Source organism: Chrysemys picta, chromosome 3, assembly GCF_011386835.1.
Source record: "Chrysemys picta bellii isolate R12L10 chromosome 3, ASM1138683v2, whole genome shotgun sequence".
Classification (NCBI taxonomy): domain Eukaryota; kingdom Metazoa; phylum Chordata; order Testudines; family Emydidae; genus Chrysemys; species Chrysemys picta.
In genome coordinates, this window is record NC_088793.1 from 68,399,991 (window position 1) to 68,418,192 (window position 18,202).

Here is an 18,202-nt window from a genome sequence, read left to right on the forward strand (position 1 = left end):
ATGCCATGTAAGATATCATATGAAAGGTCATGATCTGCTGAAACCGATTGTTCTGTCAAATTATGTATATCATTAGTGTGTATAAAGTTATCAGATTTTGCTGTATGGTTGTTACTAAATATGCTGTAAGTTTGAAAGTCTCCACTCCTAGTTCTCCAGTGACAACAAAGGATGTAACCCATTTCCAGCAGGGTGTTAAATAACCATTAATCAGCAAGGGAGTTGTAATTAAGGGATTTACAATTCTGTAAGAGGGCTGTGCAAGCATCACACAATGGGGGATTGCTCAACTCCATGACTCAGCAAAGCCCATAAGGACATGCCTGGGCTAGTGTTTTTCAGGCACAGGACTGAGGATATAAAATAGGGGACAGTGGCATCATGCTTTTGCCTTTCTCCTCCCTGACCTATGCTGGAAGCAACAAGAATGCTGGGAAGAAAAAGACTTGAACTGAGGAGACTGGTCCCAGGCTTAAAGGGGAAGCCTGTGTATTAAGAACTGTAACCTATCTACAATATCCAATGGGGTGAGAAACTGCCTGATCCAAATACTGCCTAGTTTAGTAAGGTTTAAGATTTAGACTAGGCGCTTACCTTTTTTTTTTTTGGTAACTAGCTCTGACCTTTTATTAAAATCGATCTTTCTGTAGTTAATAAATCTGTTTTTGTATTTTACCTAAAACAATATGTTATGGTAGAAGTGTTTGGGAAATCTCAGCTTAGGTTACAAAGAATAGTGTTTGTCCTCTCCACATCGAGGGAGGGGCAGACTGGGTAATGAACTTACAGTGGTCAGGTTTCTACCAAGGGCAAGGTGGTACAGTTCTGGGGTGTAAGGCTGGGAGCAGGGGGGATTTGGCTGGTATCTTTCTCTGTGCGATTCGTGAGCGGCTCAGGGAACATTCATGCAATCTAGCTGGGTGTGGGGCTCCACATGCTGTTGCACTGAATGATAACAGGGCCGGGAGGGGTTTGCTGCTTGTCACTAGCAAAGCAATTGTGACAGAGAGCCCAGGCTGGAGAGTTAAGGGGCACAGAGGTACCCCAGTTCCAGATTGTACCCCAGGCATCCTGTCACAACCCCTCCTTTCTGACTCCCAAAAGGTGGGGTCTCATGCCATGGCTGCTGTCGGGATCCCAAATCCATTCAGGACTGATTTAATTGATTTAGATTAAAAGTTTCAGTTACCATTTTTCCTGTTTCATCTTCACATCTTATTACCCCAAATATATATCTAGGCTTGGCTTAATTCAATTTTTATTTTTTTTATAAGTTTGACCAATTAATATCTGTTTATTTGTAAGCATTTTTTTAGATTTGTATCTATTTAAAAATTCCCAGCTAAGGGAAATTGGGGGGGGGGGGGGGAAGAAAGGGAGGGTCAGGTAATTTTTTAAGGACAGTAGATATTGAGATTCGAAAAGTTAAAATGTTGCAAACCATTAAAACAAATTGTCAACATCACATGTCAAAATATACAAAGTAAATATCCTTTAATCCATTGGTTCTCAACCAGGGGTACATGTACCCCTGGGGGTATGCAGAGGCCTTCCAGGGGGTACATCAACTCATCTAGATATTTGCCTAGTTTTACAACAGGCTACATAAAAAGCACTAGCAAAGTCAGTATAAACTAAAATTTCATACAGACAATGACTTGTTTATTCTGCTCTATACACTGAAATGTAAGTATAGTATTTATATTCCACTTGATTTATTTTATAATTATAAGGTAAAAATGAGTAAGTAAGCAATTTTTCAATAATAATGTGCTGTGACACTTCTGTATTTTTATGTCTGATTTTGTAAGCAAGTAGCTTTAAAAGTGAGATGAAACTTTGGGGTATGTAAGGAAAATCAGACTCCTGAAAGGGGTACAGTAGTCTGGAAAGGTTGAGAACCAACAAAGGTTGAGAACCAAAAAAATCATACCTGTTTTTGCTATTCATTTGCTAGTCCATTTGCTAGTAACAAGTCTAATTCAAAAGTCTGAATCACTGGATTTTTACTTTAAGTTCCCAAGAAGCATTTTTCTTACTTTGCTTATTTGTAAATTTTGATTATTATTGATGGAAATATTTTTGTTGGCTTGTGTGTATGGTGAAATCTGTTTACCAACATTTATTGATAAAAATCGAATCTTTCTAACCTTGTATATATCTTGTCCTGTTTTGGTTTCCTTAAAATTTGGGGAACACAGTTTCTTAGTGAAATTTTCAAAATTATTCAGCCCTTGCTCCAGCAAGAGAAATGTAAACTCAAGTTAACTGGCCAGTGCACTCTGGCTGCTTTGTACTATTCCAGCGTGGCATAGAACACCCAGAACATACCAGGGAATCTGTCCCTAACCATTAACATTAAAAAAAATATTGTTTAAGGTAGATATCACCGATCTTCAAATCACTAGAATTATTCTTCACTTGGGGATAGTTACAATATCCCTCTGTTTACCCTAAATCACTGATATGTGCTCTCAACTTTAATTCCATTTTGAGATAGTTCTTTTCTGAAAGTATAGTGTGTATGTATAAGAATACTTAGCTCTGGACTAATCCTCTGAATATCCTTATTCACATTTTACAGGTTGGGAAGGAGATTATAGAGGCTACATGATTTGCTCAAGACACACAGCAAGCCAAGGAAATAGATGGGATTGAGAACCAGGTATCTCTAACCTCCAGCCCTCTATGAATACCTTTAGAATAAACTGATCTATCACCATGTGGATGTACATATAACATGGTTTAAAGAGTCATGGGGAAGAGGATGTAGGTAGCTACTTGCTTTCCATAGCATCAGAGAAACTTTCCTATTTGGCGCTTGAGTGCCCTAGGAAGGGAATGTGACTTCTGAATTTCCTGGCACCCCATGGGCCGAAGGGTCATGGTCTACTGGCTTGGGTGAGAGTCCAGGTCCTCAGCTAGCTACCAGCATGCTGTGACTAGCCCCAGGCATGCATGGGGGCACATCTACTTATTTGTGGAGCAGCAAAAAGATGTACCACTCAGTGTATCCCTTCTGCCATCCCTGTGTCATCCTGCTCTGTCCAGGCCAGATGACTGGGAATCTACAATCTGCTGCATCCGCTCTATACAGCTCCTGCCCTTAAAAGTAACATTGCATCATGAATACCCTAATAAACTAAATGCAATATCAAATTTGTTTAGAACACTAATTATAAAGAGCAAGCCATGTTTGTTCATCTAGCTTTTCTTTGGGTACGTCTATACTTACCTCTGGGTTCGGTGGTAAGCAATCGATCTTCTGGGATCGATTTATTGTGTCTTGTCTAGACATGATAAATCGATCCCGGAAGTGCTCGCCGTTGACGCCGGTACTCCTGCTCCACGAGAGGAGTACGCAGAGTCGACGGGGGAGCCTGCCTAGACAAGACACGATAAATCGATCCCAGAAGATCGATTGCTTACCGCCGAACCCGGAGGTAAGTATAGACGTACCCGAAGAATTATTCTGAGTGGGTGTGGATGATGGGGGAGAGGGGATGGGATGAATTGGTTTGTTGCCAGTAGCTGGCAACACTTAAATGGCTGTTCTTAAATTCTGCAAATAAACCCAGATATCATTCGGGGGAAGGGACAGTGTGATATTTATTCATATAAGTTTAAAATAAAATATTTTGGAAAATCTCCCATAGTACAAGGTAGAAAGAGTTTGCCTCCAAAGTTATCATTTTACCATGATTTTGGAAGGACTTTTAAGAAAGAGTTACAATAAACCTAGAATTGGGCTTTTCAGATTGTTTTACTAGAATTTCTATTAAACACTATGTATGTTTCTGTGCATTATAATTTCCATGATGTTAATTCATGAGAATTCCAGAGCAAAAAAGTGACACTGAGATTCAGGCTCCTATTTAGTTCTTTAAATTCCATGGGGACATGAATCCGAATTCAGATCTGGTCGAAGCATGAGCAACTAAGTTAATTGAGGTTCAATCAAAATTCTGGGGCCCTGATCAAGCAAAACACTTAAACATTTGCGTAATTTAAGCATGAGCAGTGCCATTGATTTCATGGGACTATTCATGTGTTTATGAGTTTTGCTGGATTGGGGTTATGTTTGGCCCATGGAATGAGAAACCTCACTGGCTTCATACAAATCAGAGTTCCGGCATCTCATGTTAAACACAGCAGATAAAGGTGAAATACACTTCACTTCAGAAGCATGAGAACACCTGGCACATGATCAGTAAAAGCCATTCATGAAAAAATTGTTGTAGTCTGGTGAAGAAACAGCAGTACATTTTCCAGGAGAGCAGGGTTTTGAGGTAAATGACTTTCTACTACCTCTCAATGGAGAATAAGATGTAGTGCACATGTGACATACTTGGGCTTATTTATTGATGATTTTAACCAGAATTCCTATTACGTTTAGAAGTGACCTAAGGCAAAAATGCCATAGATATAAAATCAAAACAGTACAAGAAAAAGTAAAACCTAAAATTGAAAACTATCTTTAGAAATGGTCACAGTTATTGGAGCAAAGGTCAGAAATCCTTACTCAGGCAAATTCCCACTGAATAAGCGCACAGTTAAAAAAAACCAAAAAACTAAATACGTACTTCAAGCTTCTGATCCATAGTTTGCAGTTAAATAGCTGTAATAATTTTTTAAGAGCAGAAATATTTGCTAAAATGTGACCGGTGGGGGGTCTTTTATTCCAGGAACTGCTATCAGATCTATACAACTAACCAGCTTCCTAGGATTAATATGAGTCACCCTGTGTTTTCCAAATACCCCCTACTGGCTAATATATAGCCTGGTGCTGAATAAAGCATTAGTTGGAGGAAGTGTTTCCATGACAGCAGTTATACACAAAGATAGTGGGCAGCACAAAGCAGGTTAAAGGTCTATATCATGAATTACTTATGAGAACTAATGAACAAAAATTGGACATGGCCACCTATGCTTGTCATCATCGTTAGGTGCACAGATGCTATGATAGTGAGGGCAACAAGACAGGTAGATGTTGGTTGGTTTTTTGTTTTGCTTTAGCTCTCAGTAGAGGATATTTCCCTTCTAATATTATACCTAGTCTCTAACAGCCCTGTGCTGCTGATGACCTTCTCTGATCAAAGGGATCTTGATGATGGAACTCCTCCTGGAGCTCATCAGTTCCTCTCCTAGTTTGCCCAGAGAGGTCCCTATAGGGTAATGCGCTTTTCAGCTTCTTAAGAACATAAGAATGGCCATACTGGGTCGACCAAAGGTCCATCAAGCCCAGTATCCTGTCCTCTGACAATGGCCAATGGCAGGTGCCCCAAAGGGAATGAACAGACAAGTTATTATCAAGTGATCCATGCCCTGTCACCCAGTCCCAGTTTCTGGCAAACAGAAGCTAGCCATTGATGGCTCTATCTTCCATCAATCTATCTATCTTCCTTTTGAACTCCGTTATAGTATTAGCCTTCACAACACCCTCTGGCAAGGAGTTCCAGAAGTTGACAGTGCGTTGCGTGAAAAAATACTTTCTTGTTTGTTTTAAACCTGCTCCCTATTAATTTCATTTGGTGGCCCCTTGTTCTTGTATTATGAGAAGGAGTAAATAACACTTCCTTATTTACTTTCTCTATACCACTCATGATTTTATAGACCTCTATCTTATCCCCCCCTTAGTTGCCTCTTTTCCAAGCTGAAAAGTGCCAGTCTTATTAATCTCTCCTCAAATGGAAGCCGTTCTATACCCCTAATAATTTTTGTTGCCCTTTTCTGAACCTTTTCCAATATCTTTCTTGAGATGGGGTGATCACATCTGCATGCAGTATTCAAGATGTGGGCATACCATGGATTTATATAGAGGCAATATGATATTTTCTGTCTTATTATCTATCCCTTTCTTGATGATTCCCAACATTCCGTTTGCTTTTTTGACTGCTGCTGCACACTGAGTGGATGATTTCAGAGAACTATCCACAATGACTCCAAGATCTCTTTCTTGAGTTGTAACAGCTAATTTAGACACCGTTATTTTATATGTATAGTTGGGATTATGCTTTCCAATGGGCATTACTTTGCATTTATCAACATTAAATTTCATCTGCCTTTTTGTTGCCCAGTCACCCAGTTTTGTGAGATCCTTTTGTAGCTCTTCGCAGTCTGCCTGGGACTTAACTATCTTGAGTAGTTTTGTATCATCTGCAAATTTTGCCACCTCACTGTTTACCCCTTTTTCCAGATCATTTATGAATATGTTAAATAGGACTGGGCCTAGTACAGAACCCTGGGGGACACCACTATTTACCTCTCTTGGTCCTGCAGTTTTGTGCACGTTACCCAGGAGTGGTGGAACAATTTGTTTAGTGGGGGTGCTGAGAGGCATTGACCCAAACTGTAAACCCTGTATATGATGGAAACCACTTCAAGTCAGGGGGGTGCAGCAACACTCCCAGAATCCCTAGTTCCAGCACTATGAGCTTACCCTCAGACGATTAACCTTTAGTCCCAAGCAGGGGTGAAAGTAAGACAAAAGAGTTACCGGTACAGGGGCCTGGCTCCGGGCTCCCGGAGGCTGAGGGTCAGCCTCCCCCAGCCAGTCCATCCGCGCTGCCTGGCCCGTGCCACCTGGGGCTCCCGCAGCGAATTAAAAGGGCCCGGGGCTCCGGATGCTGCCACGGTAGCAGTAGCGGCGGCCAGGAGCCCCGGGCCATTTTAAATTGCCGCTGGAGCCCCGGGGCAGTGGCCCCTTTTACCCCCGCCCCCCCGTTGGTGGCCCTGATGGTGGGGGGGGGGGCAAAAGGGGCAGCTACCTTAAAGCTGGGGGTCTTTAAAGCGCAGCCACAGCAGTGCTTTAATGTGGGCTGTGTACGTGCTGGTAACAGCAGCCACTTCTTACCGGTACGCCGTACCGGCCTACTTTCACCCCGGTCCCAAGAACATACTACTAAAGGGACGGGTGGAGAACAGCTGAGAAATCAAACCTTTGGAGTGTCTTCAGTATTTTGCAACTCTATTTTCACAAAGCTGGTTCTTTTTATCTGATGGTGAAAAGGAGAGCTGCTGTTAAAGACCTCTTTTTTTTTCTTTTGCCCTTGTCATTCAGCCCAGGTCCTGAGATGTGGATTGTAGTTGTATAGATAGAAAAATGAGACATTTAGCAGGATGATATAGAACAGCTGGTGGTATGTTGTAAAAGAGACAATCACACTCAACTCACAGTCACACAAGGCACATAAAGGAATGTATTCTGTCAACCTGGCTGCATTCTGGACATTAAGGAAAAGGCATGCTCTTTAAGAATCCTGCATTTTTTGCAATAAATTAGCAAATCAGGGTGCTGTTCAGTAACCCTTTTTGTCCCTTTTGGATTAATACAGAATTAACTTGATGCTATTGAATATATCTGCTGTGGCAGATTGCAATACTTTTACCACTGTAATTATTTCTATAGTTTGAAATGAATTTTACACACTACTTTTTTCCTTGAATGAATTTTTCAAACTAACTGAAGTGAGAGAAAGAGACTAAGAACATAAGAATGGCCATACTGGGTCAGACCAATGATCCATCTAGCCCAGTATCCTGTCTCTGAGTGTCCAGTACCAGAGCTTCAGGGGGAGTGTACAGAACAGGGCAACTTTGTGAGATCCACCCATCATCCCTTCCCAGCTTCAGCAGTCAGAGGTTTAGGGTTGCCCCAAGCATGGGATTATGTCCAGAGGAGATAGCATCTGACACGGAAAACAATTCCTCTGTTGAAAGTAGTGCTTTGCATTACATCATTTGGTACTTTTCATCAACATAAGCCATCTTGTGAGATGTTACCTACTCTTAACTGAAAGATGCTTTGTAAATTTTGAGCAGGAAATGTGTATATTTTGCTGAGCAAAGAGAGTGAAAGTGTGGTTCTGTTAAACTTGTCTTTGTGACAAAGACTTTAATTTTTAGAAAGGAAAACATGGAGTGAAATCCTGGCTCCACTGAAGTCAATGAGAGTTTTGCCATTGACTTCAGTGGAGTCAGAATTTCACCCATGAGGTTCCAGTGGATGCAGAAAAAGAATTTTACCACTGTGGCTGAGAGCAATTCATACAAATTTCTATTAAAACTAAAAAAAAAAAAAAAGAGTTAAATCAATATTTGAATGAGGTCTGTCTTCAAGTAAGAACTTCTCCTTCCAACCCTCTTGAAACTGTTATTTATAACTCTTAGAATTATGAGAGTGCTTTTGACATCAGTGGGAACAGTGACTGTACATTGATAATGTGTAACTTAATTAGCAAGCTGCTGTAGCTAATTCATATTTAATGAAAAATACTGTTGCTAAATTTTCACTCTATCTTCTGATCTGTTGAACAAAAGGCATTTCAAAAACATTTCTGATGTATGCAGCTATGAAAACAGCTTTGATTGAATTTGGTAAAATAATATTTCTTTTATGTGATATGTCACTTTGTAACTGTTAGCCAGGTTTCCGTGCACTCCATTTTTAAGCGTTAAAGTGGATTCCTTATCCTGCTTTGAGCGTGTTCAGGATGGTTGCTGTTGGAAAGTCATGCATACTCTTCTCTATTGGTGACTTTTTTTGTTCTTTTCCTTTTTGTTTTCCCTAATCAAAAATAACACACACAGAATGCAACACAGAAACTGTTTTTCCATACATAAGGAGTGAAATCCTTTCCTGTTGATGTCAGTAGCAAAATTCCCACCGAAGTCAATAGCACTACGATTTTACCCAAAAGTGTTGAAAGTAGATGATTATGGTTCTAATGTTTTGGACCTCCTGATTGCAATCTGTTTCTACCATCAGGATTTTGAGCTTTAAAATACCTCTGCATTTCTGAAACACTATAGCCGCAAATCCCAGTGGAAAAAAGAGCAATGAAGTCATTTTGATTGTTGACTTTGAAGAATTCTGTCACATACAACATTTAAAAAAACAAAATGCAACCCTATACATTATGTGAAATGCTTGCTTGAAACCAAAACTATATATGCTTTTATAGCTAGGAATTGAAACAGACAAATACTTAAATCCTTTGTCCTGTGGTAGAAAGTTTAATCAATGAAAATTGAATTTAAAATATTTGAGATGTTACAGATTAGTAATGGATTGAAATGGAAGCAGAATTAAAAACAATATTCCTTAGAACACTGTCATGGGCAAATCCCCAAGTTCTTAAAATTTAAGCATATTCTCTAGTGTATATAATATACTTCAAATTTGGAAAAGTATGACTGGTTCTTGTGATACATCAAATTATCACCATACAGTCAAGTAGAGAACCCAACTAAATTTTGCCCAGAAATTTTAGTGAAATGGGAATTTTAACCAGAAACAATAAATAAACTTGACCTACTGCCTTCATAAGAAAGCATTAGAAGGTATGCAGAGCTTACAACATTTCTGTTACATATATTTTTCTAGTGAAGAAGCTTTGCACTTCAGACAGATAGTAAAATAATGCTACCAAGGGACTCAATTATTTTGGAAACTTTGTTTATCAGACAACAACAGAAAAGCACAAGAGGAGAAATCTGTAGAGCTTTGCATTGTTTGAATCAACCTAAAATTGACAGTGCAGCATCCAGCTGGGAAAAGGCCTTACACATTACAGTAAAGCTAGAAGAATGTCAGGATGTATTTAGTTTGATAAGCCATGCCACTGCTTATAATTTAACTGAGCTATAAAACAAAATATGGTATACAGTATACTACAGACAAAACTGACATTAAAAGAACATTAAGGTTGTGATGTCAAGCACTAATAAGTTAAATAATGCCAGAATTACAGTTGCTTGTGCAACCTTAATTTGGCCCGCTAATGCATATGCATTATGATACTATCTTTATTAGGTGGGAACATATTTTTCCAATGGAGACTGTATTCGGGATGGATGGTGGTCATTTAATGAGCAACTATCCAATACTTTGTTTTCTCCCCATTGTTCAATATGTCATCCCATGTCTTAGTTCCTGCGCTCTATTCCTCCTGTGAAGACAGGAAAAGCCCATGAGGAAATTAATAATTTGATGACACTCATCACTATAGTAGCAAAGTGCTTTGAAAACATTAATTAATATATTTTCACAACACCCCTGGGAGGTGAGGGGATGGATGGTATTATCCTCATTCTAGATACAGGGAACTAAAGAACAGAGAAATTAAAGTTAATTTTGGGTGCCCAATGTGAGGATCCTAGGGCCCAATTTTTCAGAGTACTTAGCTTTATATGGAACTTTGAACATATAAAGCACAGCTCCCCTTGACTTCAATTTCAGCTGTGTGTGCTGAACCCTTCAGCAGCTCACACCCAGACCCAAAGGCCCAGAGGATGAGGAACACACAATTAATTACCACTTGTAAAAAGTATGATTTTTAAATGCCTTGACTAGCATTACGCAGGCACTCTGTGGCAAACGCAGGGATAGGAGTCAATTCTCCAGGGTATTATTCAACTGCCTTAAACATAAGACCATCCTTTCTCTCCCTACAAAACCCTGCTGTATTCATCACACTCCTGATTCATTCCCAGAGCAGATCATTTTTATGCACTGAATGAGTCAGGGGTCCTATGGAAAATATAATATGGGATCATATAATTAAATATTGTGTCACAATAGGTATGCACAAAAGAGGTGGTGGTGGTGAATTAAGGGTGCTTAATTCACTTTGCCGGTGGGTTTCACTGATATTTGCTGACAGTAGAGGAATGGAGAGACTCAGGAATCTTAGGTTCCATTCACAGACCTTTTCTGTTCCCTTCAAGCTGGACCCCATCTGCCTCCAACCTGTCTCTGTCCTAGTCCTGTCTCTTCCTGCCTAGCCAGCCCCTTTCTCCACTTCTCAGGCTTCTCATCCCAGTCCCAGTTTCCTCATCCACAATAAAGAACATCTAAAATGCATTAGGTTGCATGATTTCATATTAAAATAGATTTCCCGGTAAGATATTATGGTGTTTTTATGTGCTTGATTAAAAATTTTGAATGAAATCTCTGGGAGGGGAAAGACGAATACATCATTGTGTTAGTGCTTGGAGTTATTCAGGTGATAATTTCAGAGCTTAATTTCAGAGCACTACAATCACAAGGATCACCTAGAGCTAGATGCATTGTTATACTAATACTAAAGCTTGCAAGAATTAGAAAGGCAATAGAATTAAGTGCTGGCTGGTAAATTTCTCCATTTTGATATTTGCAATTTAATTGCTATTCATTGTAACTGTGACAGACTCTGTTTTAGAAAATGAATTTGCAAAGAGCTGCAGTTTGAGTCTTCTGTCAAAACTGTAATTAGCACTCTGTTTCAGTGCTGCTTTCAACGCCAAGGTCTCCTGCGTCAGGAGTTTTAGCAAGGGCCCCTCTGTGTACAGGCACTATCATATTATTCAAGCATGTCAGACTCAAACTTATGGGTAAATCCATCTCTGGGTTAGTGCCAAGATTCATGCAGCAGGTTGAACAAATACAGTATGATCTTTCACAAAAAAACTTTACAGCACATAGCTCCATGATTCCGGATTGATTTGCAGAGGCCGGTACATTATGGGAGAATGGGAAGATTGCACATTGATATATAATCTATCAATAATGAATGATTGTGACAGAACATATTGGGCCATTTGAGGCTCCCTGCTGCACACATCGCAGTCCTACCACACCCCGCTCAAGAGAAGGAACAGAGAAGGTGGGTCCTTCAGACCTGCCTAGAAAGGCTGCAAGGAAGAAGCCCATCAGAGCCCAGCAGGCTCAGTTAAAAGGAGCTGCAGGGTCTGAGCAGATCAGTTCCTGGCTTGGGCCAGAGGAGTAAGGAAGGATGCTTCTTGCTGGAGCTCAAGTGAGACCCAGAAGAAGGGTTCTGGGGACACTGGCATTTGAGGAGGAGTTGAGAACCTCAGCCCTGAGGTAGGGGCTACCTACCTATCCATCCCCTGGGAGGCAGCCCAGAAAATAGCAGCAGCAACTATTAGAGGAAGTAGTACGTGGCTACTGTGTACAGGGTCCCTGGGTTGGGACCTGGAGTAATGGGTGGGCCTGCGTCCCTGCACTGGCCACTGGAGAAGTGCCCTAAGCCTCAAGGAGGGGATAAGACTCTGTACTAAAAGACTTTATATTAAAAGCCCAAGAAAGGGGCTGGGAGTTTAAACAGGCTCAGAGATGGGGCTGAAGACCCTGAAGAGGGTCAACTATTTCATAGAATACCAGGGTTGGAAGGGACCTCAGGAGGTCATCTAGTCCAACCCCCAAAGGTTTGTTGAACCTTTGTTACCCTGGAACAGGGTGACCTAATGTCCTGCTATTAGGGGCTTTGTCTTATACAGGCAACTATACCCCACCCCCCAAAAAAGTGTCCTGATTCACACTTGCTATCTACAAAAACAACAAGGAGTCTGGTGGCACCTTAAAGACTAACAGATTTATTTGGACGAAAGCTTATGCCCAAATAAATCTGTTAGTCTTTAAGGTGCCACCAGACTCCTTGTTGTTTTTGTAGATACAGACTAACACGGCTACCCCCTGATACTTGACACTTGCTATCTAGTCACCCTACCCTGAAAGGCAACTGAAGTTAAGAAGTGACCTGGTTAGGTGGCTGGGAAACCACAGAACCGCTAACGACAAAGTCTCCAGGGCGAAAGCCCTGGGGGTAGTGCTCTATAACAAGGCAGGGACAGACTTAAAGCTAACTCAGAAGGGGCTGAGAATTGAGCCCAGAGACAGGGCTGCAGAACTGACCAGGGCACAGTGATAGGCCCTGTTGGACCTTTGTTACCTGGAAAGGGTTCATTCATTTTAGACTGTGTGACTCAGCTGGAGGGCTGAGCCACTGAAGACCTGCCTGCCAAGAGCAACAGCTGCCAGGAGGTGCTCACGAGAGGTGAGTGCACCCCATCATACTGATCCATATATGTAAGTAGGTGAGAGTTAACAGGGCTCTACTTTTGTGCTTTCTTTGATGTTAAGGAGATACAGGAGGTTGCTGCAAGTGCAGTTTGTTACGTGACAATGAGATCTGGTGTAGAGCTGGCATGAAGGCTTTACACTGCCCCTGCAGTCAGTGCCTGGCATAGGGGGCAAAGAGGTGGTAGGCAAGGGCAGGGGAGGAGTCATGGCTGCAGCTGACCCTACTCACCTTTCTCTCCTGGCTGGAGCTCCTTGGCCATGATCACAGTAAGGGCAATGCTGCTTAGGGAATTTGCTGTTCAAAGAACACGTTATCTCTGTGAGTAACAGGACGCAGCCTGTACCCGCTAAGTTACAGCCTGATGTTTTTGTCTAGATACACATACTGTTTCTCCAGAGAGAGCCATTCAATTAAGCACAATAGGCATGTGCATAGGGGTGCTGGCATTCTAGGGGTGCCCCAGAGTTAAAAGTGGGTTAAAAGTTTCATTTTTTATGGAAAACACTATGGTGAGCTATAGGCGGGCTGTGTGTTTGTGCTGAAGATGCTGTGCCTAGGGGCACGTAAAGTGTAAATCCAGCCCTGCTCTAAGCCATGTGTTTGAAACAATCTAGGACCCACACCGATTCCTGATTACAGTTATTTGACTTATTTCAATTTATTAAAATTTCTTTTCTTTGAACCGCTGCCATATCTTTTCAGTCACTGACACAGCACAAAATATAAGCAGTCATCTCAGCTGTGCAACCCCCAGAGGCAAATGGGTCCTAGCATTTTGGCAGGCTGATTAATTCTAAATGAAAGGTGGTGGAGAGAGCTGAGTAAATAGGTTTTTAGTTTAGGGGCCAAACTGAAAAATCTGAAGAAAAAAAATGGATTCAATTTTTTTTAAAAATTGGTTTTGGTTCAAATCTCTGTATCAAATCAAACTATTAAATTGTTTTCAATTGACTGATATGTTTGACATCATGGGTGTTGGAGCATTCAAGGCTGAATTGCAGCACTCAGGAGCTTCCCAATTGGAACACTCCCAATTAAGCTCAGAGGCCCCTCTAGTAAAGGGTGCCTTCAGATATATACGTACAAACCTATGCAATTGGAAACTAGTAGGATGTAATTTAATATTACAGAAATTCCATTACTTTTATCATTGCTTGTTTCTAATACTGTGATTTATTTTACATTTTCCCTTCTTCCTCTTTCCCCACACTCTTTAAACAGGGGTATTGGAAACACTAGTGAGATGAGTTTTTATTTAGTTACACATGGTTATTTGTATAATGTCTGTTTATTATAGAAAATTCTTTTCCTTTTCTACCAATTTAAATTTCTCCCCGTGACTATTTATAAAACCCCAAATGCAGAATTGACTCACTGTCAGTCAGTACCTACAGAAATGTATAGACCTTGGCAAATATTATTCAGTGTTCAACAGATCCTATCCTGCTGTTCTAAAAAAGAGGCAACTATAACAGACTAGACCACAAACTGAATTCAAAATCAAATTACCATATAGTTTTAGAAGACAACTCTGTCAGGTTTCAATCCATGACACTACTCTTATCCAAACTGATTGAAATTAAAATGCAATGTAAAATTTGCGAGACCCTCTATTAAATACTTCAGTAACCCCAAATATATTTATATTGACCCTTTCCCCTCTATCCACTGATTTTTATTCAATCTAAAGATACAGCCAAGTTGCTGCTTATTGCTCATAGTTTTGTTATCCTGGTTCTATTGCAATGACAATGTGTGAAATTAGACATTTTTAATTGAACACTTGCAAAACCAATGCGTTACATATGACATGGATACAATGTGTTGTCTTTCTGGTGGTTTGTGTTGTGTATACGATTGTAGGAGTCAGAGTGACAGGAAAATAACTATTTGTCCAGGTGAAAGTACATTAAGAATTAATCTCCTTGAAATGAAATGTTGACAGGTTAGCATTAGCAGTTGACACTGGTGGGCAGATTAAGAATACTGTTCAAACTAAAAAACAAAAAGAGCATAAACTCCAGATTTGTCTCCTTTAAAAAGAAGTACAGTACTTGTGAAAGGTGTGAGTAATAGTATTAACTCTATTTAGCCACAGAACAGATAGAGCCCATGAGTAGTATCCCTGCAGACGTCTTCACACTATGTTGCTACGTAGTTGCCTCAATTCTGACTTGGAAGGACCCCATTTATGGATTAGGAAGGGTGGTCAGCGTCCAGAGTCAATTCTGCTATATTGGGATTTTTAAGAAGTGTGCCACTTGTGATATTTTTGTGTATGAATATCCATCCCCTGGGAGCGGCCATCTTAGTTCACTTAGGCCAATGAATAGTTGTCAGATAGTAATGTCTTACTCATAAAGTAGAGTCTAATCCTGCTCTCACTGAAGTCACTGACTTGAATGGGAACAGCATTATAGCCTGGTAATTTTACTTTTGCCACTGTATATGGTTTCTCATGCAATAAGATCAACATTAATTGGTTATGTACTAATTATAATTTTGAGAAAATGGAGCTAGAACATTTTATAAATGTTTTCCTTAATGTGGGATTCACACTTCTACTGAGAATTTGCATGTAAATTTCTGGAATTAAAAAGTAGAGATATACATTTGCTGCTGCTTTAATTGTTCTTAGATATAATTTAATTTTTTTTAACTCTGAATAGAACCAGTTAAAAGTTTTAGTCCAAAAAATGTTCTTATGATTAAATGGAAATGTTCACAAGAGCATTCATGATTTGTTGAAAAAAAATTTTTTTAATGAAAACCTGAAACATTCTGTTGAAAATTTTGGAAAAAAAGTCCAATTTCTCTGGAAAATTTTTATGGAAAATCTTGAGACCCATAAGAAAGAAAGCTGCTATATAAATTAGACTTGGGTCACCTGGTCTGGATGAAAGAGATGGGACAAGAGCAATGACATTTATGCATAATCCCATCAGATGCAGCAAGGATTTCAGGTTATACAACCATGCAGCACAAAGTTGGAAATGGTAAATGCAATCCATAGTGCCCAAGTAGACAGTGAGAAGTGTAAGAACTGAACTTGAGATGTCCAACTCTGACAAGGCACGAATGCTGCCATTGAAGATAAGAGGTGAAATCCAAACCCATCTGAAGTAAATGGGTGTTTTTCCTTTGACTGAAATAGGGTTAGGATTTCACCCAAGACAGAGGTGGATTAAGATTCATTGGGGCCCTGGGCACAAAGAACATTTGGGTGCCCCACATCCTGGGAGACCGGGGTGCCAGAACTGGGGGGACAGAGAGGGCCATGCCTGCTCACTTTTTAACATGGGCATAGTAGCCTCGGGCAGGTGTGGAGCGGTGATGGCATGGGCATAGTTTGGGAAGGGCAGGGGGGTGATTTCCCCCTCCCCCCCAAACTGCAAACCTCAGGCCAGAGGTGACAGGTGGAATGGTGCTGTACACAGTTGCTGTCTCAGGCACAAAGCCCAGATAGCAGTGGGGGCAGCCTGTCACCAAGAGCAGGAGGGACCTGGTGGGGGCAGCAGGGCAGCAGTGGGACCCAGCAGGGGAAGCCTGGCAACGGAAGCCAGATGAAGGCACTGAGTGAGCCCAGATGGAGTGCGGTGGCCGCTGAGGCCAGGCCACTAGCAGCAGGAGCCATGCCAGAGGAGCCCTTCCTGCCTGGCAACTCCCTGCTTATGATCTTCCTGGGGCTACCTGCGACCTTCCAGCTGGGGCAGGGTCGTGTGTCTGCAGGCCCCGGGGAGGGGGTAAGAGGCTAGATTGGAGCCCCCCCTTGAGTCCCACCAGGGGCGGCATGCCTGGGGTGAAGGGACACAGGCTGGGGGCTACTCTTGGGCACCCAGGCCCCTGCCCAGGCCAGGTGGAGGGTCCGGGCTCCCCATAGCAGACTGGGTCCCCGGTTGGCTCCGACCCCTGGCCGGCTCTGGCTTCCCGCCTGGCCAGGGGGCAGGGCATCATGGGGGAAGAGTAGGAGCAGGGGGCAAGGCCACAGTTCCAGCACTGATGGCCCCCCCACATCTACCCGGGTTCTGATGCTCCTGCGGGGACCCCAAATAGGCCAGGTGTCCCTGGCCCATGCATTAATCCACTACTGCTGCAAGATTATCCAAGTGTGAAATTAAAGAAATACAAATAAAATGAAACTCCATGGGATTCCTGATTGCCCTTGCTCCAAGGTTTGGCATAGACTTTTTTTTTTTTAATTAAACAGGAATCATTACGTCTTATGAGTGAACTACTACTTACTCTTTTTTTAAATTGAGCTATTGTGCAACATATCAAGTACCAATGCAACACCATATTAAAAATTACAGTTTGCTCACCATGGGATACAAAATGAGTTTAAATTACGGCTGTCAATTAATTACAGTTAACTCAAGCAATTAACTCAAAACAAATTAAATTAACTTGATTAAAAGAATTAATTGCAATTAATTGCAGTTTCAATTGCACTGTTAATAGAATACCAATTGAAATTTATAATAAATATCATTGGATGTTTTTCTACATTTTCAAATATTGATTTCAATTAAAACATAGAATACAAAGTGTACAGTGCTCACTTTATTATTTTTATTACAAATATTTACACGGTAAAAAAGAGAAAAGAAATAGTTGTGACACTGCACCCCATATTCATCATAGTTGTATCATGAAATAATTATGACATAGTGCAAAATGTGTCATTTAAGATGTCTACGGAAAAGTTATGATTTGCTGAATCTGACTATCCTATTTGTATGCGTGTATCATTTTTGTATGTGAAGTTATGAATATTGACTATGTATCTGTATTTCAAACATGGTTACACCTGAGTAATACTGTACCCACTAGGCAACTGGTTGTAAAGGGCCTATTCAAGGTCATGGACCATTAAGGGAAACAATAGGCCTTAGGAGAAGCTTATCCCCCACCTGGTGAGCCTTCCTGAGAACGCATAGGCTGTCTGGAGCATAATGGCTACTATGAGTCAGCATGGCATACGACCAGATCCCATGACATGGAACTCCATTTTGGTACCTGTATTTTTCCACAAATTGGGCTGGGAACTTAGGTTAAAACAAAGGGTTCCCACCATAGGGAGGGACTATATAAGGTGGGGAATGACATCATGATTGGTCTTTACTCCCCCACAACTCAACACCTGAAGGAAGCTCTGAAAGACAAAGGACTTGGAACGGGGGAGGGGAACCCAGGCTGCGCTGCAATTGCAGTCTGTGCCTTAAAAATCTGCAAGCCTGCTTGTATCACCAGTCAGGGTGAGAAATTGCTAAATCAAATCCTATCTATCTAGTATGTTGGGCTTAGTTTGCAGTTTTTGTTTATTTGTTAGGTAATGTGCT

General features: G+C 41.1%; 1 long non-coding RNA gene across 1 annotated transcript in view; it reads left to right on the top strand.

The window, feature by feature from the left end:
• Positions 1 to 353: 353 nt before the first annotated feature.
• LOC135982266 (uncharacterized) overlaps positions 354 to 18,202 on the top strand; it is a 71,876-nt gene continuing 54,027 nt past the window's right edge. Inside the window, exons 1-2 of the long non-coding RNA XR_010599533.1 lie at positions 354 to 527; positions 2,585 to 2,665. This is a non-coding gene — a long non-coding RNA (uncharacterized LOC135982266). The remainder of the gene's footprint in view (positions 528 to 2,584; positions 2,666 to 18,202) is intronic.